Source organism: Acomys minous (assembly GCF_964271855.1).
Source record: "Acomys minous genome assembly, chromosome: 2".
NCBI lineage: Eukaryota > Metazoa > Chordata > Mammalia > Rodentia > Muridae > Acomys > Acomys minous.
Window position 1 is genome coordinate 100,644,603 of NC_140484.1, and position 23,957 is coordinate 100,668,559.

At 48.1% G+C, this 23,957-nt stretch overlaps 1 protein-coding gene across 7 annotated transcripts in view; it reads left to right on the top strand.

The window, feature by feature from the left end:
* Positions 1 to 23,957, top strand: part of APBA2 (amyloid beta precursor protein binding family A member 2) — a 226,919-nt gene that overhangs the window by 57,906 nt on the left and 145,056 nt on the right. Inside the window, exon 1 of one of the 7 annotated variants that reach the window (XM_084771983.1) lies at positions 13,518 to 13,632. The exons of the other annotated variants lie outside the window; for them this stretch is intronic. The gene's annotated coding sequence lies outside the window, so the exon portion shown is untranslated. Of the gene's footprint in view, positions 1 to 13,517; positions 13,633 to 23,957 lie in introns of those variants that run through there. 7 annotated transcript variants of the gene reach the window in all.

A 23,957-nucleotide genomic window follows, 5' to 3' on the forward strand; every position in this document is an offset into this window, starting at 1 on the left:
AGGATAGACTAGTCACTGTTATGAGAGTCTGTGTAGGCATAGGTACATGTCCCACACATGCTTGCTTTTGTGAGGGGCACAGGTACACCTTCCACATGTTTCTTTTGGTGTGGGTGTGGATACACAGTCCACATGTGCCATGCTTTTGTGTGGGTGTAGTTCCACATTCCACGTGTGCCTTGCTTTTGTGTGGGTGTAGTTCCACGTTCCACGTGTGCCTTGCTTTTATGTGGGTGTAGGTTCACGTCCCACATGTGCCTTGCTTTTGTGTGGGTGTAGGTCCATGTTCCACATGTGTCTTGCTTTTGTGTGGGTGTAGTTCCACGTGAGCCTTGCTTTTTGTGTGGGTGTAGTTCCACATCCCACATGTGCCTTGCTTTTGTGTGGGTGTAGGTCCACGTTCCACACGTGCTTTGCTTTGCTCTGGGCACAGGTGCATGCTCTGCATGTGCCTTGCTTTACTTCTTTTATCATTTAAACTCAGACCTGAGTTTTGTTGCACAGAGATGTCATTACGGAGAGTGCGGTAGGCCTCCATTGGCATTGCAGCAGGAGGATGTCTGAGGACAGTTGTGCTGTGCTGAGTCTGTTCAGCCCCTTCCTGCGCTCCAGCATGCTCTTCACAGTGCCGGTCCTGCAATAGTTACAGTAAAGTCATCGAGGTGGTTTGAAGTCTACTGGGAGACGCACGGGGCTTCTGGGGGAAACGCTATGCTCTTTACCCTAACTTGAGCACCCACAGATTCTGCTATCATCAGGGGACCTGGAATTAATTCCCCAAGGATACCAGTTAATCACCACATATTACTGAGACACAGAGGTAGGCAGGAAAATAGGCCCTAAAGATGCCAATATTCTGATCCTGGGAATGTATGTGTCTGTTCCTTTACATGGCCCAAAAACTCTACTGATGTGACAGTAAGGGCCGTGAGGTGGAGAAGTTATCCTCTGTTGTATGGATGGGCACATGTCATCACAACTGTGTTAGTTACCTTTGTGTTACTATAGCAAAACACTTGAGATAGTTGGTTTAAAAATTAAAAACAAAAACAAAAACAGAAAAGAGCTGGCTTTGGCTTACAGCTTGGGGAATTTCAGTCCATGCTCTTGGCCCACACCTTTGGGTCCGAGAGACCAGACATCTGGCAGGAACATGTGGTGGAACATAAAACTCTACTTCACTGCTAGAGAGTGAAGGAGAGAGGAAGAAGAAAGGGCCAGGGTACCACAGTCCCCTTCTAGGGTCCGTCTGCAGTGACCTATGATTTCCCATAGGTGCCAAGTAGGGACTAAGCGGCCAGCATAGGGCCTTTGTGGGACAACCCCAGGTCGAGGCCATAACAATGATGATGCTCTTTGAAGGGATGCAGGAAAAGTCAGGTTAAAGGGAGACACTGTGTGATAACAGGACAGAGGTTGGAGCGATGAAGATGAGGAACGGGCCACAAGCCAAGGACTGGAGGCATGGAAATACTTTCTCCCAGAAGCCCTCTGCCAGGAACCAGCCCGGTCGATACTTTGAATTTCCTCTTTTCCCTAACGTGTGCTGTTAGAATGCCTGAAACCATCTAACTTAGGAAGAAATGCATTTCTCATAGTTCTAAGGGTTGGAGGGTCTCCCTGTGAAGGTGCTGGTGTCTGGCGAGAGATTTCTTGTAGTAGCACACTGTGACGGGAGAAGGAAGAACAGCGAGGCAGCAAGAGAGAGAGAGAGAGAGAGAGAGAGAGAGAGAGAGAGAGAGAGAGAGCACTGTTCACCTCTTGTTTCCTTCAAGACAAGGATTCTCTGCGTAGCCTTGCCTGTCCTGGACTCATTTTGTAGACCAGGCTGGCCTCGAACTCACAGTGATCTGCCTGCCTCTGCCTCCTGAGTGCTGGGATTAAGGCGTGCGCCACTGCACTGATCCCGCCTCTTTGATATGTGAGCATTGGAGCCGTACCCAGTATCCAGGACTCATGTTGGCTTTCTCAGCCGCAGAACTGTGAGATAATTGATAGATATCATCTACAGTGGTTCGTTCCAGCAGCCACAGGCTAAACCTCAGTCCGGTGTCAGGGCAAGCCAGTGCCTCTTTCCACCAATGGCTGTGCCACTGTTCAGGTCTTACTTATACTGCTGACCTGAATGCCTGCTGCTCCTCTACCTGCCTCTAGCCATGGCCACGTCACTCACACGCCCTTTAGGGGAGGCAGGCTTACCTTCTGAAATGCTCTTCTGAAATGCTAAACACTGCGAAATACTTGGTGGACTTGGCAGCTCTATGGAGGTGGGGGTGGGGGGTGTGGCGGGGGAGGGGAGTGGGCAACCCTAACCTGAGATTGAGCATTGGGTGTGCTGTCCTCCATGGTTGAGTGAGTGGCGTGGGCATTCCAGCCCCCAAGCTGGTGGGTCAGCTTCTCATCCGCCTACTTGTGTCCTGCTGTGGGGCAGGTGGGCCAAGATACCAGAGAGGTTCCTCCAGGCGTCTCATCCCACACTCAGGGATGTGGCACAGCCTTCAGGCCCTACTCCTACTGGTTGGTTCAGTTCTTATGCTCACTCCTCTGAGGTGGCCTGAGCAGGCATGGTTGGCTTGATAGCTTGGGGCTCCCACACCCCCAGGAATGAAAGTTAGACTGCACGGTCTCCTGGGCTGTCATAGCAATGAGCCTTAAAACCAGAGATGCTCCTTTGGCCTTGCAGGGAGCACCTGGAGACAGAAGCCAGGTTGTAGTGTGCACTGGGGCAGGATTGACTTACTGTTGGAGGCCAGGCCCGTGTATGCCAGACTGTTCCCGTTCCAGGGTTTCCCCGAAAATCTCTGGTTTGGGGAGCGGAGATTTGGCAGGCAGTTTATGAATAAGCAAAGCAGTTTTCCAAGGACCGTGGAGGTGCTGGAAATGTAACTGCAAGTGGATCTGGGGCTGTCTGACGGCCGGACCACACAGGTTATTTTGCTGATGTTGGCTGGGATACGTGTGAACGAAGTCTGTGCTCATGGAGTAGCTTCGGCCATCAGCATCCATGCGGTGGGTGGCCAAGTGCATTCCAAGCCAGTGGAGGCTGCACTGGTACCGAGGGAAAGAGCTTGTGGTTTCCGACATCCTGGGTTACACGGACTAGCTTCTCAGAAGGTTGAGGTCTGAGCATCAGGGAGGTCGTAAGGGGGGGCAAGAGGAGGGGCCCAAGCCTGCAGCTTGGATATCCTTCCTTGAATGGACACCACAGAGGTGAGAGGCAACATGGAGGTGCCTTTGGTTCTACTTCTTGTTTCCTATTCAGGTGAGGAGGAGAGGAGGCAGAGAAGGGAACAGAGAGGGTGGCTGAGCTGCGTGGCTGGTGGCCCAGGATGGAGCATACCTCACAGGCTCCCTGCCCATTGGCTCTCATTCTTTTAGGTCAGAGGAGCTGCCCTCCCTACAAAGTGATTTGGGTGCCATCTGTGCATGGGAGCCTATGTGTGTGAGTCTGCATGTGTGTCTATGTGTGTGCTTGTATGTGTGTCTGTGTGTATGCCTGTGTATTTGTGTGTACCTCTGTGTTTGTGTGTGTGCTCATGTATACATGTGTGCCTGTGTGTGTGCACCTATGTGTATGCCTGTGTGTTTGTACATGCCTGTGTGTATTTGTGTGTGCTTGTGTACGTGTGTGTGTGTGTGTGTGTGTGTGTGTGTGTGCCTATGCATCTGTGTGTGGGCCTGTATGTTTGTACATGTGTGTATTTATATGTGCTCATGTACACGTGTATGCCTATGTGTGCATCTATATGTGTGCCAGACAAGGGAGTGTTTGTGAGGGGTGGAAATCTCAGACCACCCTGAGTAGCCAGTGAATCAGGGCAGAACAGCCTCAGGGGCACGAGGCTGGGGGACCTGTAGAGGTGGCAGGCTTGTGAGCAGCTGGGTGAAGCAGCTGGTCACAGAGGAGAGGTGCTGCCCTGAGAGAGGCTTCCTGTCCTTTGGCAGTTGCCACTGCTGATAAAGTTCTTTAATTTAATTAATTTAATTAATTAATAACATCTCAATTGTTATCCCATCCCTTGTATCCTCTCGTTCCTCCTTCCCGCTTTCACCCTATTCCCCTGCCCTATGTCTGTGACAGAGGGGGACATCCTCCCCCCTAAATGGTCACAGGCTATCAAGTCTTGGTAGCCTGCTTATTCTTTCTCTGAGTGCCACCAGGTCTCCCCACCACAGGGAAGTGGTCAAATATGGGGCACCAGAGTTCATGTCCTAGTCAGTCCCCGCTCTCCACTCAGCTATGGAGAATGTCTTATCCATTGGCTGGATCTGAGACGGGGTTCTATGTTTACTGCAAGTATTGTCCTTGGTTGGTGCATTAGTTTGTGCAGGACCCCTGGGCCCAGATCCGCCCATCATGATGTTCTTCTGGTAGGTTTCTACGACCCTCTGGATCCTTCTGTTTCCCCATTCTCCATACTTTCCTCACTTAGAGTCCCAATAGGATGTCCTCACAACTATCCCAATCTCCTGGTAAGTGAAGACTATCATGATGCTCTACCACACAACAGGGACATATGCTCAACCATGTTCATAGCAGCCTTATTCATAATAGCCAGAACCTGGGAACAACCTATATGTCCCTCAGTCGAAGAATGGAAAAAGAAACTGTGGTACATTTACACCATGGAATACTATTCAGCTATTAAAAACAAGGAAATCCGAAATTTGTGGACCAATGGATTGAACTAGAAATGATCATACTGAGTGAGTCAACCCAGAAGCAGAAAGACTCACATGGTATATACTCACTTATAATTGGGCACTAGCCCAAAAGGCATGTCACATGCTGATAAAGTATTAATCTTAGAATACTTTCACATGCGTGGAGAGTTTGCAGTGACAATAAGATAATGCAGAGAAACCCCACCTCCACCCCTGGTTCCCTCAGCACCTGCTAACTCAGGGGATCTCATTTGCCACAACCATGAAACCCACACTGGCCTGTGGCAGTTTTTTAGAATGTGTTTTGTTTCTGATGACCTGGGCAGTAAGGGGTTGGAACTTTGTAGGTTGCACCTTAGTTTGGATTTCCCTGATTTTTTTTTTCCTGGTTAGATGGATTGTGAGTTATGAGGAGGAAACCCACAGAAGTGAAGTGTTAAGTCTGCTATCACGTGGTATCCTTAAAGCTATGTATTTCTTTCCGAAGGATTCTGTAGAAGGAAGCAAGCTGTGTGAGGGACGGGGGTTGAGGGGAAAGTGTGTGCATAAATGATTTGGGATTACTGTGTGGGAGAATATTATTTAGACATTAATTCACCCAGACATTCACACGTATCAGTATGAATGTATGGTTTTACTGTTGCGTTTTGCGTCATGACCCTCTGTATCTGTGGAGGCCACGTCTATGGTTTTACCTGCCTGTGGTTGACAGCACTTGAGGAAATTACATCTGTGCTGCACATGCACAGAGTTTTCTCCTGCTATTCACTGTTTTCTCAGCCACTCAGCAGAAGGCCTGCTCAACAGCTACATTGCATTAGGGATTGTGAATCAGCTGGCGTGACTGAAAACACACAGGATGATTTTCACAGATTCTGTGCACTTAGTGCAGTGTTTTACATGAAGGCCTTGTGTGCCTCATGACTGTTGTATACAAGGGGTCCTGGAGGAGCCCTGTGGGTGCCAAGGGGCCATTGTACCACACAGTATTGATTGTGCTGCTGAAATTGTTCAAAAGTACAAGAAATTCTGCATGCTTTCTGAACCACTTTGATAAACCACTGCCTTCTCATGTTTTGAGCACTTTTGTTTAAAGTACATGAATTATTTATTTTATGTCTATGGGTATTTTGCCGTGTGTGTGTGTGTGTGTGTGTGTGTGTGTGTGTGTTGTATGTGTGTGGTGTGTGTGTATGTGTGTGGTGTGTGTATATGTGTGTATTGTGTGGTGTGTGTGTATATGTGTGTGTGTTGTGTGTTGTGTGTATGTGTGTATATGTATGTGGTGTGTGTGTATGTGTGCGTGGTGTGTGTATGTGTGTGTGGTGTATGTATGTGTGTGCATGTGTGTGTGTGTGTGTGTGTGCATGTGCACATGCCCCATATGCCTATGTAGCACTCAAGGAAGTCAGAGAGGGTAATGGATCCCTTCGAACTGGAGTCACCAATGGTTGTGAACTACCACATGAGAGCTGGAGACTGAAGCCGGGTCCTCTGGAAGAACAGCCAGTGCTCTTAACCACTGCTCCATCTCTCTAGTCCCTTGCTGATTTCTTACTTTCGGACGCAAGATGTTTTAGGCTTATCTTGTGTTCCTGCCTCGCCCTCCCCGCCCCCCATCCCTAGAATCAGCAATTTATCCAAGGTACCCTATGATATTTAGAAATTAAAATCTGGTAAGGTCTAGTGGGACAGGCCCAGACATCCTGCTCACAAGGCAGTCTGTTCGACTCACTGAGACTCTGTCTCAAAATAGAAATGGAAACGGTGGCTGTGGACATAGGTTGGTAGTAACTAGATCAGTAGCTTAGTATTCACGAGACCCTTGGTCCAGTCCATAGTGCCACAAAACAAACAAACAAACAGACAAACAACAGCGGTCTGTATGTTGAGTATATTTGTTGCTACCAAGATATCACTACTGTTGGACTTTCCCCTTCAGACTTAGGTCACGTTTCAAACTCATTGGGACCATATCTAGGTCCATGGGCTCTTTGAAGGCCTGGCCCCACTCAAGATTCACAGCCTTGACCACCCAGGAGGGCTCCGTGTGTCCTCACATACCAGCATGTGCACGAGCAAACAAAGGCCCTGGAAGGCTGGAATATCATCCAGGTGTGAAAAAACAGACTAATGGGGAAATACCCAGGCTCCTACCCGTGAATTTGAAAAGTAAGATTTATAAACACAGTTCAGCCCTGCACAAGTGTGACTCCGGGCTGCCGATAAAAACCACTAAGCTGAAGCTATTGATCACTGGGTGAGTTGTGTTGTCATGGTGACTGCTGAGCACTCTGGTGGGTTGTCCTGCAGTTGTGCTGTCAGTCCCACATAGTGTGGTCTTACCAACCTGGCTGTTGGTCATGCTGCCCGAGTTGCTGTATTGTCACACTGGCTGTTGATCCTGGGCAGGCTGTTGCTTTGTGACACTGAGTATATATACCCTGTTTCACAATGCTATAAAAATGCTATGAATGGTGTGCCCACAGCTTGAGTTTCCATCTCCTGAGAACTTCCGCAATTACGTACCCTCTCAGCACTCCTGAGAAGAACAAGGCTCTGAGTCCTCGGTGTAGCCAGTGACAGCAATCATGAAAGTAGTGGTGTGGACAGTGCCAGCTCCAAGCTGCTGATAAAACCAGCTCACATGGGGCTGGGGCGATGGCGCAGCACTTGAGAGCACTTGCTGCCCTCCCAGAGGACTGAGTTCCCGTCAGTTCCCAGCACTCACAACTGGAGCCTTCAGGGGTCCCTACTTTGTCCTCAGAGGCATCAGTACACATACGGCGTACACTCACATAGGCACACAGGCGCGCACACACACAGAACAATACATTTTAAAAAACAGCTCATATTTCTGTGCATAGAATACCAGCCTGTGCCCTCCGTCCTGTTTGTGTCACGGAAGGGACGCACAAGTGGCCCAGATGTGGTTCCTTCACATGGCCTCCCTTGGCAGAGACGTGATTTTTTGATATAAAAAGGTCTCTTGTCATTGGTTGAGATGCTTCATCCTTTGTAGTTCCATTTTCTCTCCTCTTGGGCCTTAACCTAAAACCTCCCTGCAGAATTGCCCCCCTCTGTACTGAGCACCATATGCCGCTCGTCACAGTGTTGCCCCGAGCACCCCACTTTGCTGTCCTGGCTCGTTCCCCACACAGCACATTCCGACAGCTGCTTTTCTCTTGCGTCTTGGAGAGAAAAAGTCCCTGGCTCCCACTTCCTCCTCCTTCTCCTGTCCCACTTTTTTTCAGCTTTGTTTAGCGGTGGCTTCTGGAAGGTCTGTCTCTCCTGGCTGTCCCGTCCCTCCCTCCCACTCCCACACCCACTCCAGACAGACTTACACGGCTTCTTGCAACACTTCTGTGGGCGCCTTTGACATGGGAGCCATTTTCAGCGAGGCCACCTCGTTACCTGTTTCTCTGGCTCAATGGCCAGCCCTGAATCCTCTTTCCGTTCACTCCTAGGACCATTTGTTCCCACATCCTCTTACCCAGGCGCTCAGCCCTTCCTTGGTTCCAGTCTGCCAGAAGCCTGGAATTTTCCTTCCAGGACCCAGTCTCTTAGCTAGACTCAGAGTCCTAAAGAGTCACTAGACTCTATGCATGAGCCTTCTTTCTCCTCAGTCCATGTACACACGGTTGTTGCTTGCACTCAGCCTTGTAGTGTGAATCACCATTGGGCCCATGTCATGGCTCAGTGGCTGGAGGCACTTGCTGCTAACAAATTAACAACCTCAGTTTGATCCCCGGAGCCCACATAGTGGAAAGAGAGACCTGTCCTTGCAGGTTCTGACCTCTACACATGTGCTGTGGCCTAAATGCCCATATGCATATACTCTAATAGATAAGTACCTAAGTGTAAAAACATGGGTCATCTATATATGAAAGCACCCCACCTTCATAGCTTACCCTTGACTCCTTTCCAGGACTCCAAACTGGTGAGTCCAATGGACATTCCAACGCAGCCGGTACCATGCTGTCCCCTCCCACCCACTGCCTCCTGCTTCGGATGCCTGCACTATTCTCACTGGTAGTCAGTCTTGACTCCGATCTTTCTCTCAAGTCCTGCAGCTAGCCTATTCCAGAATCCTGTGCCTGTTGACCTTTGTTGTCACTGTGGGTATGACCCTGTCATCTCCCTTTGGATTGTGTCATGTCTGGGCAGGGTTTCTATTTCTACCCCACCCCACATCTCCAGGCTGTGTTCTAGGGTCATCTGCCGTATCCCTTTATAACTTAGACAGGATCATTTACACCTGTATACAAATCTTTCTAGCACCCTCTTCTCTTAGAGGAAAAGCCAGAGGTCCAACCTTAATTTATTTTCTTTCTGATGTTACTTCTTCACACCTTTGCCCTTCCAAAACTTCCTTGATTAACGTAGCACCTTCATGTGCTGGCTTTAATTGCTCTTCTCTGCAAGGCTTCTCTAGGCCGAACCAGTTGGTACTGACCCTCCTGTCCCAGCCTTTGCCATCTCCCCACCCAGTGGGAGCGTCTTCTCCTTTAACTCCACACCTCACGTATTAACTATGCTCATCTTCCATTCCAGAGGGGAAGCTGGGGGGGTGAGGAGGGGTGAGGGGTTCAGAGCTGTAAGTTGGCTTCCTTCAGCTGCAGTTCTGTTCTCACTGCCTGCTGGGGCAAATGACAGGTCGCCCTCGGCAGCCAGGACCTCCTCGACCGCTGCACTCTGAAACCTTCTTGGGCTCATGCGAGTCCTGCAGTCAAGTCATGTAATTTCCCGTCACAAATGCCCCCATGTGTGTTGGAGAGAAGTCTGAGGCAAGCTGTGAACGTGGGCAGCTTCTGCATATGGGCGAGGCATTTCCTGTTTTACATACATTTATTTATTTATTTATTTATTTATTTATTTATTTGGGTGTATGTGTGTTGGACACTCACTGGAGCCTTGGAGAGAAGTCTGAGGTAAGCTGTGAATATGGGCAGCTTCTGCATATGGATGAGGCATTTCCTGTTCTACATTTATTTACTTACTTACTTATTTATTTATTTATTTGGGTGTATGGATGTGGACGCTTTTGCCTTGGCGCGTGTATGCAAATCAGAGCCCAACCTATGTAGCTGGTTCAAGATGCCTTGGGATCTTCAGAAGTTCGTGGGACTCGGTTGTCTGGCTGCTGTGGATTGGACACTCAGGAGAGGGCCCTTCTTCTTCTTAGGGTGGCCCACATGTGGGGACTGATGGGTGAATTCTGTGTCTTCCACAGGGATGAGGGTCCCTGGTCCACCTCATCACCAGTGGGTAGTTCATCCTTGGGACTATCTGATGACTCCGTTGCCTTTGATGGCCACAGGGGTTGGCTTCAGGAGGGCCTCCAGAATCCAAATATTCGGGTTCCTCCTGTATAAAATGCTGGCATATGTAGGAAACACGTTTCCCCACCTGCTTCAATTTTATATGCCAAAAAGTATTTTATAAGGAGTGGGGGTGATGTGGCACGTTTAATCCAAGGACCCAGGAGGCAGATGCAGGTGGACCTCTGTGAGTTTAAGGCCAGCCTAGCGTACATAGTGAGTTCTAGGCCACCTAAGGCTACATGGTGAGATCCCCTCAAAAACACTAATGTATATTAATTGAAAAGAGAATGCTCTTCGTTGTGACATTTTTATATGTGTAGACAAAGTACTTTGATCATATTATCTCTAGGTGACACAGAGTACTGAATACAACATGAGTGCCGTGGAAATAGCTGTCATGCTGTATTGTGTAGTGGATAATGACTTGCTCGTGGGCCAGGGAGATGGCTCGGTGGGTAAAGGTATTTGCCACCAGTCCTGACAACCCGAGCTCAATCCGCAGGACCCACCTGGTAGGAGGAGTGACTGAGATGCTAGGCTACCGTGGTTGTCCTCTGATCCCAGTGCATGCCGTGGCCCTGCCCAGTGCACACGCCCTGCAAAGACACCTTTTTTTTCTGGGTAAGTTCCCCAAGATCGTCTGGATCCTAAGATGCACACCTCAGGATGCAGGCTTGCCCTGCTCCTGTGCTGCACAGAATCTGGAGCTGTTGGCCTTTCCTCGACTCTCTGATTCCCTTTCAGCCCCCACTGAAGCTCCTTGCTTCATTAGCAGTGATGTGGTGATGTTCTGTATTCTGTTGATGGCTTCAGGGTTCTGTTGCTCCCTAATGCATTTACCCGTGACGTGCCTGTGGGTCTTCAGTGACCCGTGAGGGCAGCTTCCTCCAGCGTGCTCGCCACTCCGTAGGTGAGAAGAAACCTTCCCTGGTGCGGGCGAAGGGCGAGGCTGAGATCTCACAGGTGGATTTGCTGAAGCGCCAGGACCAGCGTCCTGCCCCAGGTTCCCACCATGAAGCTCTCTGAGCCTTTTATAATTAATGCTAATGACTGAGCCGTCATGGCTCGTTTCAATTACCCGGAGAGGAACATCAGGTCTATTAAAGAAACTTGATTGTAGCTGCCCACCTGCTCTATTCAGGGACATGCATCTTTTGTGGGAATTCATCTGGGTAATTAAGAGGGTCCGAAAAGCCGGTTTTATCATCATTGATTGTAGATAACAATGAAGTCAAAAAAATATATGTATGTATATATATTTAAGAAGCCGTTTCCGTCTTCAGGAGCATATGAGGGATTTGAATTAGAAAGCATTTTCCACATGCAGCTGCTGCTCAGGCAAGTAGGGGGTGGGGCAGATGGCCTCTGAGGGCTCTGGATGTGTTCCTACTGTGGGTGTCTGGAGAGCAAAGCTCCATGGTGTTGTACAGGGCTGTCTGTGTCCCTCTCTTGGTGTGAGCCCCCTAGGAGCTCAGTGGCCACACAGGAGCTGCGAGCTCTGCCAAGAGCCGTGCCCACCACCTCTGCAAACTCAGAAGGTGCGTGAACACAAGAGCAGAGCTCAGGTGTGAGCCACAGCCAGAGTAGTTCGGGGCTGAGGATGGAGGCGGGGGGGGGGGGGATCTCAGGGGCAGGTTTTCCCACCAGTTTGGGTATCTTCAGCTGTAAAAGAATTGGTGCAGTTTGCTTACACGTACAGGAGCTATGCCCAGTACTGGTGTGGCAAAGAGGCTGGGCAGAGCTGTCCCTGCACTCTGGGCATTCCTGTTTGGAGGCCAGGACAGTACCAGTTTATGTGGCTGTGTATCATGTTTTGCAGCACTGTGGGCCCTCAGAGGATGTAGATGCAGAAATGAGGACAGGTGGGATGGTGTCCCAAGTATGGGGGTGGCAAGCACAGTGGCACAGAGGGGGTGTTGCTAGCAACAGCAGTACTTGTAGGCAGCAAGGGCCAGGCTTTAGAAGGCATTGGAATCTGTCCAGTGAGTCCTGGATGCCACTGTAAAGTTGTTTTTAACTTTATTTTTTTTTAAATGAGAGCACATTTTAGCTTTAAACATCTCTCTCTCCCTTCCTCTCTCTCTCTCTCTCTCTCTCTCTCTCTCTCTCTCTCTCTCTCTCACACACACACACACACACACACACACACATACACATACACTCGTACACACTCACACGTGTTCCTAGGTGATCAGTTTTAGGTGGACAGTCAGCGATACTGAGTGTGCCACACCACACAGCTGTGAGCGGCACAGGACATTTATATACCTTCCTACCCATCTTCTGAACCCAAGCATGGCCCTCTCTCTCCTCCCCAGGCCCCCTCCCCATTTGGTCTTCTTTGTCTCAGCATCTGACTGCTTGCAGAGCCATGCCTAAGAGGCATAGGGGCGACTTGACTTAGAGTATTTAGCAAAGCGCTGCCCAGGTGCCTGACAGGCAGCCTTGGGGGACATCTAGTGTATGTGTGTTTGTGACTGGCTTGCTTTCCTGAGTGCAGTGCCCTCAATGCCCATCCATGCAGCGCGTGTCAGAATTTCCATTCTTTTGCTTGTTTAGTGTGTGTGTGTGTGTGTGTGTGTGTGTGTGTGTGTGTGTGTGTGTATTCAGATGTTGAGTGTCTTTTGAGGTTACTCCCCACCTTGTTTTTGGAGAGCAGGTCACCAGCTCAGGAAGCTGGCTGGCCAGCAAGCCTTAGAGTGACTCCTAGTTCCAGCTGCTTCCACCTCCCAGCATTCCACCTTACAGATGTGTGCTGCTGAGTCTGAGAGACAAAGACTTTACCCACTCCCCTAGCCAGCTCCCTAGGCCCAGAATTTCCGGTCTGGTCAAGGGTGAATAATACTCGGTTTATGTATGGATCACATTTTGTTTACCCACTCACCCATGGATGAACTGATGGCTGCTGTGAATGCCTTTGCTTCCAGCTTCTGCACATGCAACACACACACACACACACACACACACACACACACACACACACACACACACACACCATACCACACATGCCACACCCAGCAGTGGGGTTGCTGGCTCACAGTGCTCTACAAGACACACATTAGAGTTTTCCACACTGGCCACGTGGGCCAAAGCCAACACTCTGTCTAACTCGGGAGTCATCTTAGCATCAAAGTGGCCATCACCTGCCCTGGGATCACAGAAGACCGAACAAGACAGAAATCATGATTGGGCCATGACATTGCGATTTAGAGATTTCTTGTTAGCTGTAGACGCCAGTCCTATCCAGATGCATCTGAGGAACCCAGAAGGAGATGTAAGTGTGAATACCCGTTAGGCTGAAACAATGGCACTTTGGGCCAGATCTTAGGCCTAACGTCTCTGTGTGAAGAGCCCTCGGGGTGGCAGTGCAGTCTCCGGCTGGGGATGGGCTGCCTTCTCCTGCAGGCGATTTTCTTGCCAGGGCAGTTAATTACCATGCTTTAATGAGTGTATTTTGCAGGTGGTTCTCAGCTCTGGCTTGATTGCCCACAGCTGCCCCAGGAGGGGCAGAGCTGCCCAGGGCTTATGAGCATCGTGGCTCTGCCTGGAGTTGATGGCCTCGGTTGTCCAGTCTCATCAGACCTGAGCCTGTATAACCTTAGGAGACAGCTCCAGACTCTGTGGACCTCATTAGACTTCCAAAGTAAGAGAGCCCCATTTTTAGTGGTTCTTCCCAGTTTTGATTTGACTACAGAAATGTCTTTTTACTATTAGAGAATTTCTAAGACTTTCCACTTGCTAAGAAAATATTTTCATTTTAAGCCTACTTTTCCATTAAAGAAACATTTAAATTCACACAAAAGCAGACAACATGCTGTCATCAGTCCCCAAAAGGGTTGAGCTACGTTCTCCTCCAGTCCTTCTGTTGAGGTCTCAAACCTAATACTTCAGAATGTGATGATTTTGATAATGGGTCTTTAAAGAGGCAGTCAGGTTAAAAATGCGGTAACCAGGGTGACTTCATCCAATTCACCCGATGTCCTTATAATAAGAGAATACCAGCACACAAACCTCACAGCAAGGCAGCCCTGCACATACACAGGAAGGAGGGGCCGTGAACACACTGAAGAGAGGCGCCAAGTGCACCTGAGAGAGGGGGTACACTGAGGAGAGAGGACCGTGTGCACACGCAGGAAGAGAGGCTGTGTGCACATGGAGGAGAGGGGGACTATGCACAGAGGAGAGGGGCAGTGTGAATCCTTAGGAGAGGGGACCAAGTGCACCCGTAGGAGAGAGGCAGAGTGAACACAGGGAGAAGGGGCGTTCTAGTGGGAACTAACCTACTCCCATGCAGTCAGCATCAATCTCTTCTTAGTGTGGAGCCTCTGCACATGACCCAGTTGCTCACTTAAGGGTTCCATTACTTCAAAGCTTCTAAATTAGGTCCCGACTTTTCAGCATCTTTGGGGAGAAGCCATAGCTAAGCCATAATCATCAAGAACGATGGAATGAAATCTATGGCCCCAGAAGCTCTGCACAAGTGAAGCCGAGCTTGCTGTGTGGACGTGGATACACGCCACCTTTGGGACTGGGACTAAGCCTGGGCCCAAGAGGAGTCAGAACAAGCACTGTCCTTATACAGTCAGGAAGTGGAGGATGGGAAACCACAGTAAAAAGTGGTCCGTGTGCTTATTGATGGATCCATCCAGGGCTCCTTGAAATATCAGACCCCCCATCTGTATTGGAAGCTATCTCACGCTCTCAAAAAGCATGCTGAGTGAGCGAAGCCAGACACTGAGGGCTACATATTGTACAATTCCATTTACAGAGCGTTTCTAGAAAATAACTAAATATAGGCTCCGGAGGCAGATGAGGGAGGTTTGCCTAGGTCTAGGGTTAGCTACAGACAGGCATGTGGGAGCCTCCGGGGCGCCACGTGTTCTCAGTCATGAAGCAAAGCCTGGGGAGTGGAATGCATTCATGAAAATGGTCTCCAGTTACAGTGAGGATTGCTGGGCCTATAAACTGTTTGTTGGTAAAGTTGTGTCCTAGGGGTTTTATTGCTGTGATGAAACCCCATGCCCCAGAGCAACTGCAGGAGGAAAGGGTTTGCTTTACCTTGTAGCTTGTAGTCCATCACTGAGGGAAGCCAGAGCAGGAACTCAAGACAAGAAGCCAAAGGCAGGGGCTGATGTGGGAGCCATGGAAGAACACTGCTTACTGGTTTGCTCCCCATGGCTTGCTCAGCCTGCCTTTTTGTGTTGTTGTTGTTGTTGTTTTGGTTTTTTTTCAAGACAGGGTCTCTCTGTGTAGCCTTGCCTGTCCTGGAGTCTCTTTGTAGACCAGGCTAGCCTCGAACTCACAGCCATCCACCTGTCTCTGCCTCCCGAGTGCTGGGATTAAAGGCGTGCACCACAGTACCCGGCCAGCCTGCTTTCTTATAGCATCCAGGGCCACCTGGCTTTGAGCTGGTTGGGGAGGACCGAGCATCTTTGGAAGGAGAGCCCGTTAAAGGCAAACAAGATCCTGGGGTGTGTGAAGAGGGTACAGAAGTTTGCCTTCCATGGGAATGTTAGGGACCTGTGTTAGTCAGGGTTCTCCAGAGCAACAGCACTTACAAAATAAATCTCTGCTCCCTACCTCTCATATACATATTTATATATGTGTCTGCATTTATATGTATATGTGTGTGTGTGTAAAGGGGATTTATTAGAATGACTTACAGGCTGTGTTAGAGCTAATCCAACAATGGCTGCCTATGAATGGAAGGTCCAAGAATCCCATACTTGTTTAGTCTACGAGGCTGGCTGGCTACAGGCTGCCGTACCAGTGAAGGAATGGACTGGCCAGCAAGGCAAAGCGTCTTCCTTCCATGTCCTCACTGAAGGCTTTCCAGCAGACGGTGTGGCCAAGGTTAGAGGAGGGTCTTCCCACCTCAGAGATCCTCAGTAGACCTTGATCCTCCTACTTCAGTTTAAGAGAAATCCCTCACAGGTGTTTGGGTTTTAGTTCATTCCAGATGTAGTCAAGTTGACAAAGCAGGAATAGCCGTCACGGAACCCACACGGTGCCCAGCAGTTCTCAGTGCTGTTTGCCCACTCTCCTTAATTGGCCAGAGGTTTATAGCAAAGCTGACCAGGGCTCAGATTGAACTGCTCTGGGGGCACACATCCTAGTGGTTACTATTGTTTATTACTTATTTTAAAATACAGGATATTCTGGTTCTGTAAGTTCTCCTTCGGTCCTCAGCTGGGTATGCTTCTACGAAGAGGTGCCCAGCCTCTTGTTTGTGGCCACGCGGTGGGGCAGAACAGAGAGGATTCTTAGCAAAAGTGCTCCTCTTTTTCTCATTTCACGGCTATGGCTATAGCAGAGTCTGGAATCTGCGTAATTGGTAAAGAAGAACAATTTATTTCAGCTGTTAGTTCCATAGGCAGGAAATGCAAGGTTACAGTGTCAGCAGCTGCCTCGTGAGATATCAACCCCTGGTGGGCGGTGGGAGGGGAGGAAGGGGTGTGTGGGAAGCAAGGTCCCAGGATAACCAACCCTTCTCACTGAGAACGGTGCTGTCCACTCACACCTCTCACTAGATCCCTCTTCTTCACGCTGCTGCCCTGGCCGGGGGTGGGGGTGGGTGGGGGAAGGGGGGGTGGGGTGGGGAAGAGGAATCAGCTTCACATCATAGCCCCTCAAGTAGCTGTTGAGTCTTCCTAACTGTCTCTTTGAACTCATGGACTTCAACACGTTTGATAGGTATCAGGCTGGGCCAGAGTTTAATTTTAATTCGGTTAAAACGTTTGGCCTTTGGTAGTGGTAGAGGCTTCGAGTTGGTTCTAGAGACTTTCGACATACCTCCATCCATTTTTGATCACTTCTTTGCCTTTCAAAAAATGCAGCCCTTGGAGCCTCGAGAGATGGCTCAAAGGTTAAGAGCTCTGACTGCTTTTCTGGAGGTCCTGAGTTCAATTCCCAGCAACCACATGGTGGCTCACAACCATCTATAATGTAATCTGATGCCCTCTTCTGGACTGCAGGTGTACACGCAGGCAGAGCACCGTGTACGTAATAAATCTTTTTGTTGTTGTCGTTGTCGTTGTTTTTTAAGATGCAGCCACTTATTTCCATCCCCCTCCTGCTGGCTTGTTGGGGGATGCTTCCTTGATTGTTTCTATTGCTAAGATGTTGTCTTGTCAGAAACTAAAGGTTACAGAGTCTTTTTAAAAGATGTTGCTTTTTATCATTCTTTGGATAGTACAAGGGCTTGGTATACAGATTCTGTTGGACCCTAGAGTCCACTCCGGTAGTAGGGGGTCGTCGCGAGAGACCACTTGAGGACCACAGTGTTGATGCAAAAGCACAAGGTTTATTGCTGACACGCGTCAGGGGGCCTCAGCACTCACTCGGGAGGGAGGGAGGCACACACCGAGTCACTGTTACAGACTTTTTTAAAGGCTAAAACCGCAAAGGTTAGGAGGGGCTGCGTGCCCTATGTTAGGATTGGCTCTGGTGGTCGCTAAGGGTGCTTGTCTAAATGGTATTGGCTATTGCAGGGAGGGGTGTTGGGGAGTTTCCAGAGAATTTCCAGATGGTAATTGTTTACCTTAGTTGAAATTGTTTATCTCCGTTGGCCACCTTAATCTCAGAAACTGAAGCTGAGCTGGCCTTCAATTCTTTTTGGGTCCTTTTCCCAAGCTTGCCTGGGTCACGTTCCCAGGCTGGCTGAGAGAGAGGGCCTTACAATACCAGTATGTTCCGAGAGCTTTGCAGATCTTTGTGGCAGTTGAGGCTTGAAAATTCTGTACGAGGCGTTAAGTGTGTGGGCGGCATAGAGGAAGCTGGATGGATGCTGTGGGTGAGATGTGGTCCAAAGCTCTCAACTGAGTAATGATCACTGTGACATTTTTGACTGTGTTAAGATGAAATAAATCTCATCTTGACTCTGTTAAATGACTCTGGTCCAAACCAATTTAGTGCTAAAACTTGGCCCAATGCAGCCTTTGTTCATAGTGAATTGTGATCCAGCTTGACAGGCAAGCAAAATGCAAACTAGCAGTTACTCTGATAACTAAGCAGCGGACCCCCAGCCAATCATAGCAACCCCCCAGCCAATCATAGCAACCCCCCCAGCCAATCATAGCAGCCCCCCAGCCAATCATAGCAGCCCTCCCCCAGCCAATCATAGCAGCCCTCCCCCAGCCAATCATAGCAGCCCTCCCCCAGCCAATCATAGCAGCCCTCCCCCAGCCAATCATAGCAGCCCTCCCCCAGCCAATCATAGCAGCCCCCCACCTAGTCACAACAGCAAGCCCTTCAGTCAACCTGAACAGCCTGCCAGCCATTCAACCAATCATAACAGCAGGCTTCTCAGTCAATCATAATGAGCCAGCCACTCACCCAATCATAACAGCAGGCCCAGCCAATTGGAGGCGGGAGACTGCCAAGTTATGCTCATATAAGGCAAATGCCAAACTGTACCCATCAGGTGGTCTCTGCAGTTAGAGCCCGTGCTTTGTGGCTGTAAATACACTTCACCACATACTGCGTGTCCCATTCTGAGCCACCCTGGGCCAGGAGTGCTCTGCTGGCACTTGGTTCTCTCTCGGGTTCATATTTTGAAGCGCACTTTCCTAATTCTGCTTTCCATGTGGTGTGGCTGCATGTGGTGATGTGGTATTTTCAGCGTCAAGGTCCCTTCGGGGTGGGGCGGAGACCTGCACTTCTGTGAGTTGCTCTGTTCCTCAGCAGTGGAAATAGTCCTGCCTGGCAGGAGACACACACACGTAAGAGTCGCAGCTCCAATCTTACAAACATCCACTCTCTTCCCAGGTGAGTGACACTTCCCTGCCCCGCGCCTTGCTGAGGGCCAGTCATGATTATGCCTCTAACAGGACTCTGTTTATTCTGCCGAACCCCTCGGGCAGGTGAGAAAATATTGCAGAGATACTTCTAGACCCCCGTTCTCAACCATACTGCCCACAGGTACCACAGCCAGGGCTAACCACAGCGCTAACGTCTGCTGCTAAAGGAAGCGGGTGGGGAAGTAGACTGCAGTTCAGCAGGATAGCCATGGCCAGCTTCACCAACAACAGCCTGACAGACACGCTTGTCATAGAAGACAGACTCCAAGAAAGCCTTGGTCCCACCAACGCTGTGTTTGTGGGGGTGAAATGGTGCACACTTTTTATGGCTTACTGTTTAAAAATCATTTGGGGTTTACGAGAAGGTTCAAGGACATGTTAAGAAAAGCCCTAAACACCCTTCCTTCTGTGCCCTGTGGTATTGGCATCTCTGCCCACCTTCACCCTGCTCCCCTGCAGTGTTGGCTTGTACCACACACTTTCACCCTGCTCCCCTGCAGTGCTGGCTTGTACCACATTCTTTCACCCAGTTCCCTGTCATTGTTACCATCCACCGCACACCCTCACCCGGTTCTCCCTCACCCTTAGCATCTAGAGAAACTACGGTGTGAAAGTAAAACCAGGAAGTTGATATTGGTATAGCTAACAACTTATATGTGAACAGTCACACAGTGTGTGTGTGTGTGTGTGTGTGTGTGTGTGTGTGTGTGTGTATTTCTGTGCGATGGTATGCCGAGCTCCATGGAGCCATTTAGCCATGCTGCCACCAAAGGACCTCCTCCTGCTGTCCCTTGCAGCCACACGCAGACTCTCCCACCACTCATAACTCAGGGTGACCTCTGTTTTCCATGTCTGTGCTATGCATGAACAGCTTATGTGAGCAGAGCCTCACAGTGTCATTCCACATTGACTTTTATCACGTGGCATTGTTTCTTTGGGTTCACTCATGCCATTGCGCGTATCAGTAATTATTTCTTTTTTTATTGCCGAGTATCCCATGGTACGGTTCTGTCATGTGGGTTTGTTTACTTATTAAAGAACATTTGGGTAGTTTCTACTTGGAATTGTTATGACTCTAGCATCTGTGACTCTGATGATGGACAATGTTCTGTGTATAAATGAGTCTTCAATTAAAAAAAAAATTACACTTTTATTTTATTTGCATTCGCATACATGTCTGTGCCTGGTGCCAGCAGAAGCCAGAAGGGCCGTCAGATCTCCTGGAACTGAGTCGCAGGGAAGTTGTGAGTTGCCATGTGGGTGCTGGGAATTGAACCTGGGGCCCCAGGAAGAGCAGCCAGTGCTCTTAACCCCTGAGCCGTCTCTTAACTCCCAAATGAGTTTTATCCCTCTGGAATCCATTGTCTGCAGTTTCTGGGCTGCACTGGGAAGATACTTTTAATTAAAAAAGGAAGTGTCAGGCTAGTCTTCAGGTGCTGCACTGGCTTGCGTTCCCACCAGGGCTGTGCAGGTGACCCGGGGTTGCTCTATAGCCTTAGCAGCATTTGACATTGTCACCGTTCTGCTTTGAGCGATTCTTGTAGGCATGCTTTGATGTCCCACGGTGGTTCTGTCTTGCATTTTACTAATGGCTAATATTGTTGGGCAACTTTTAATGAGATCATTCTCTACTTGTGTCATTTCCTAGGTCAACTTTCCCTAGAATTTTATTTTCTAATTAGGTTGCTGGGAGGTTTAAGAAAAAAAAATTTTTTTCCCCTGAAAGTTCTTCATCTGTTCTGCACACAAGCGCTTCATTGGATGTGTGATTTGCAAGTGTCTCCTCTGCTGTAATCTGCTTAAGTTCAAGTTGGCAGAGAGAGAGAGAGAGAGAGAGAGACGTGTTTTAATTCTGATGAGACCCGCTTTCATCATACCCTCTTTTTATACACAGCGCCTTTGGTGCTGTGGCTGACAGCTCCACTTAGTCACAGCTCGCACAGCCCTCCCTTGGGTCTTTTTTATGCATTTATATATTTATGCTTTTAAACTTATGCTCTACTTTGAGGAGTTTGTTTGTTTGTTACAGACTATAAGATTCTCCCTTCCCATCCCCTTCCTACCTTTCTTTTCCTTTCTTTCCCTGTATCTCTGGATGCCCAGATAGCCTGGCACCACTTGTTGAAAAGGCTGTCTTCTCTTTTAATTTACTTTTGCTTTCATAAAGAATAATTTGATCACGTTTATTTGAGTCACTTTTTTTTTTTTACAGTCTTTACTACTTTGTCTTTGTAGGAAGCCTTACTATCAGGCAGGATGAGTCCCCTCAATATAAAGACAAACACATTTTCACAATTATTTTTCTGGACTACATCTTTCCTAGTAAAGCTGCAATAAGTCTGTTTGCATCTACAAAAGTCTTCAGAGCATTTGAAGCTTCTAAGTAATTTTAGGCAGAGGTGAGATTTTAACCAGTTTGGTTTCTGATCCATGAACATGGTATTTCTCTCCATGGTGTTTGTTGAGGTCTTTTATTTATTTTAGCACGACTTTGATTTTAGTGCATTAATCTTGTGCATGTTTTGTTTATTTTTGTTCACACCCATCTCATGACCACTCTGGAGGAAATGATAAGTTTAGTTTTTTTTTTTTTTTAACTTTTGTATGTTTGTTCTCAATATTTGGACAAAGTATTGATTTTTACACGCTGTCTTCTGCCCCTCTTGCTAATTGGTCTGTATGTTTTCTCTCAAGCCTGTCTGAGTCACATACAATACATTCTACAGTATGCTTTAATTTGCTTCATTTTTCTCTGTGTTAAAATTTCCATGGATATTTCCTCCTTTGGCATATAGATTCTTTAGAAGTCTGTTGGTTAGTTTGTGAGGATTTGAGGATTTTTCCCTTGCATGGTTTTCCAGTTACTGATTTTTATGTGCTTTCAATTGTTTTGAATTCATTCAAGCTGGTCTAGTTGGCTTTTCCATGAACCACTGAAAATGTGTCAGATATGTGTTCAGGCACTCCTCACTTATAGTGGGGGTGTGGCCAGATGTACCTAGTTAACATCAAAATGCCACAAGTCAAAGTACACTTCATAACGTACCAACCATCACAGCATAACAGCACAGGACCCTGTAGAGTACGGAGTGGCTGAACCTGAAGCTCCTCCTTGTTACCCGGCATCTCATGGACCAGAACAGGAAAACGGAGCATGGTTTCTACCAAGTGTGCATCTGACTGTAGTAAGCCACATGCAGCTGCGTTCTGCGGCTTGTGGGTGGAGTCTTCCAAGACCCTTTCCTACAGATTCGGTGCTGTTGCTTGCTTTTGTATCCTTGCTGATTTTCTGTCTAGTGCTTTTCCAGAATAGCACTGTGAATTTCTCTGTTTCTCCTCTGTAAGGTCAGGGATTATTTTAATGAATCAGGACGTGGACATCGAGGGTTGCTGAATCTTGGTAGGCTGAGCATCTTGTTGTTATGTGGCTTTTGTTCTTGCCTTTGTCAATTTCCTCTACTCTGAAGTCTACTTTTATCTGCTCTCCATGGAGCCCCTTGGTTTTATCATGATTAGTCTTTGTATGACAGGTTCTTCCCCACCCTCTTACTTTCAGAATAGATTGGGTACAGTCAGGGTGTTACGACTTAGGCCCGTCCTTTACTTCCAATCTGCTTGTGTTGTTGTGTCTTTTTGTAGGCAGCATATAGCTGGATATACTTATCTACTCTGACAATTCATTTTGTTTAATATTGCTAGACTACTAATATTTTAAATGGCTATTGACGCGTTAGAGTTTAAGTATGTCTTTTGCTTTTTTAAAAAAAATCTTGTTTATCTTTCGTCCATCTGTTTATCCTTGCCTTCCTATGGCTTACTTCAGCGTATCTTACAGTCCCACTTTGCTTTAGTTATAGTGCACTTGGGTATGCAGCCTTTCTTTGTGGATGTTTGGGTATTACCACACCTTAGTGGTGCCGTAGTCCCATTGCTTTGAGCAGAGTGCCACAGACTATCTTATTTCCATGGATTCCTTTATTAATTCTTTCACTGTTGTGAACAAATGCCTGATAAGGTACAACTTAAGTGGGGACGGATTTTTCTTTGGCTCATGGTTTGAGAGAGTGCAGTCTGTCATGGCAGGGAAGGCGTGGCAGTATCTGCTCATAGTGAGAGCCCTCCCTCCCACATATCTCCACAATAGGAAGCTGAAAATAGGTAAGAATCAAGACTTGGCCATAAAACCTCAAAGGCTACCCACCCCCAGTGGCTCACTTCTACCATAAGACTCTACCACCCAAGAGGCCTGCAAACTTCCAAAACAGTTGGGGACCAAGTAGTCAAACACATTCCATTTTTAGTCCATAGCATTCCATCTTTGACTCCACAAACTCCATGGTCATCTCATAATGTGAAATGCATTTGGTCCATATCAGAGGTCCCTATAGTTCCTTAGTTCCAACACTGTCTAGTGTAGCGCCTCCTCTGGGACTCAAGGCAATCTCTCAACAGTGAGCTTTAGTTAAAGAAGAAGAAGCAGAGGAGGAGGCAGAAGAATAGAGAGATGATGATGATGATGAAGAAGAAGAAGAGGAAGAAGAGGAAGAAGAAGAAGAAGAAGAAGAAGAAGAAGAAGAAGAAGAAGAAGAAGAAGAGTCCCATTCTTCCATTGCACATCAGTAGAGAGTAAACTTCTTTGCCTCTCTTTTTCTACATATCATCTCCAAAGAGAAGAATTGAGGCATAGAAAGGAAAGGCTGTACCAAACAAGACTGAAGTAAGCACGGTGTATTTGCCTGGATTCCTATTGTAGTGATGAAACACCATGACCAAAAGCAACTTGGGGAGTAAGGAGTTTATTTCAGCTTATAACTCTCATCCCTGAGACATAAGAACTCAAGGCCAGCACCTGGAGGCAGGACCTAAGTAGAAACAGTGGAAGTATTCACTTACTGCCTTGCTCTTCGTTGCTTGCTCATCTTGCTTTCTTATACAACCCAGGACCCACTTGGTCAAGAATGGTGCCAGCCACGGTGAGTCATGGCCTCCTACAGCAATTATTAATCAAGAAAATCCCCATTGCCTTGTTCGTGGTCCATTCTCATGGGAACATTTCCTTAAGTAAGTTTACATCTTCCCAAATGACTCCAGCTTGTGTCAAGCTAACAAAAAATTAACCAGGACAAAGGGCACACAGCAAACTTTATAGTACCATGTTTAATGTCCAGTG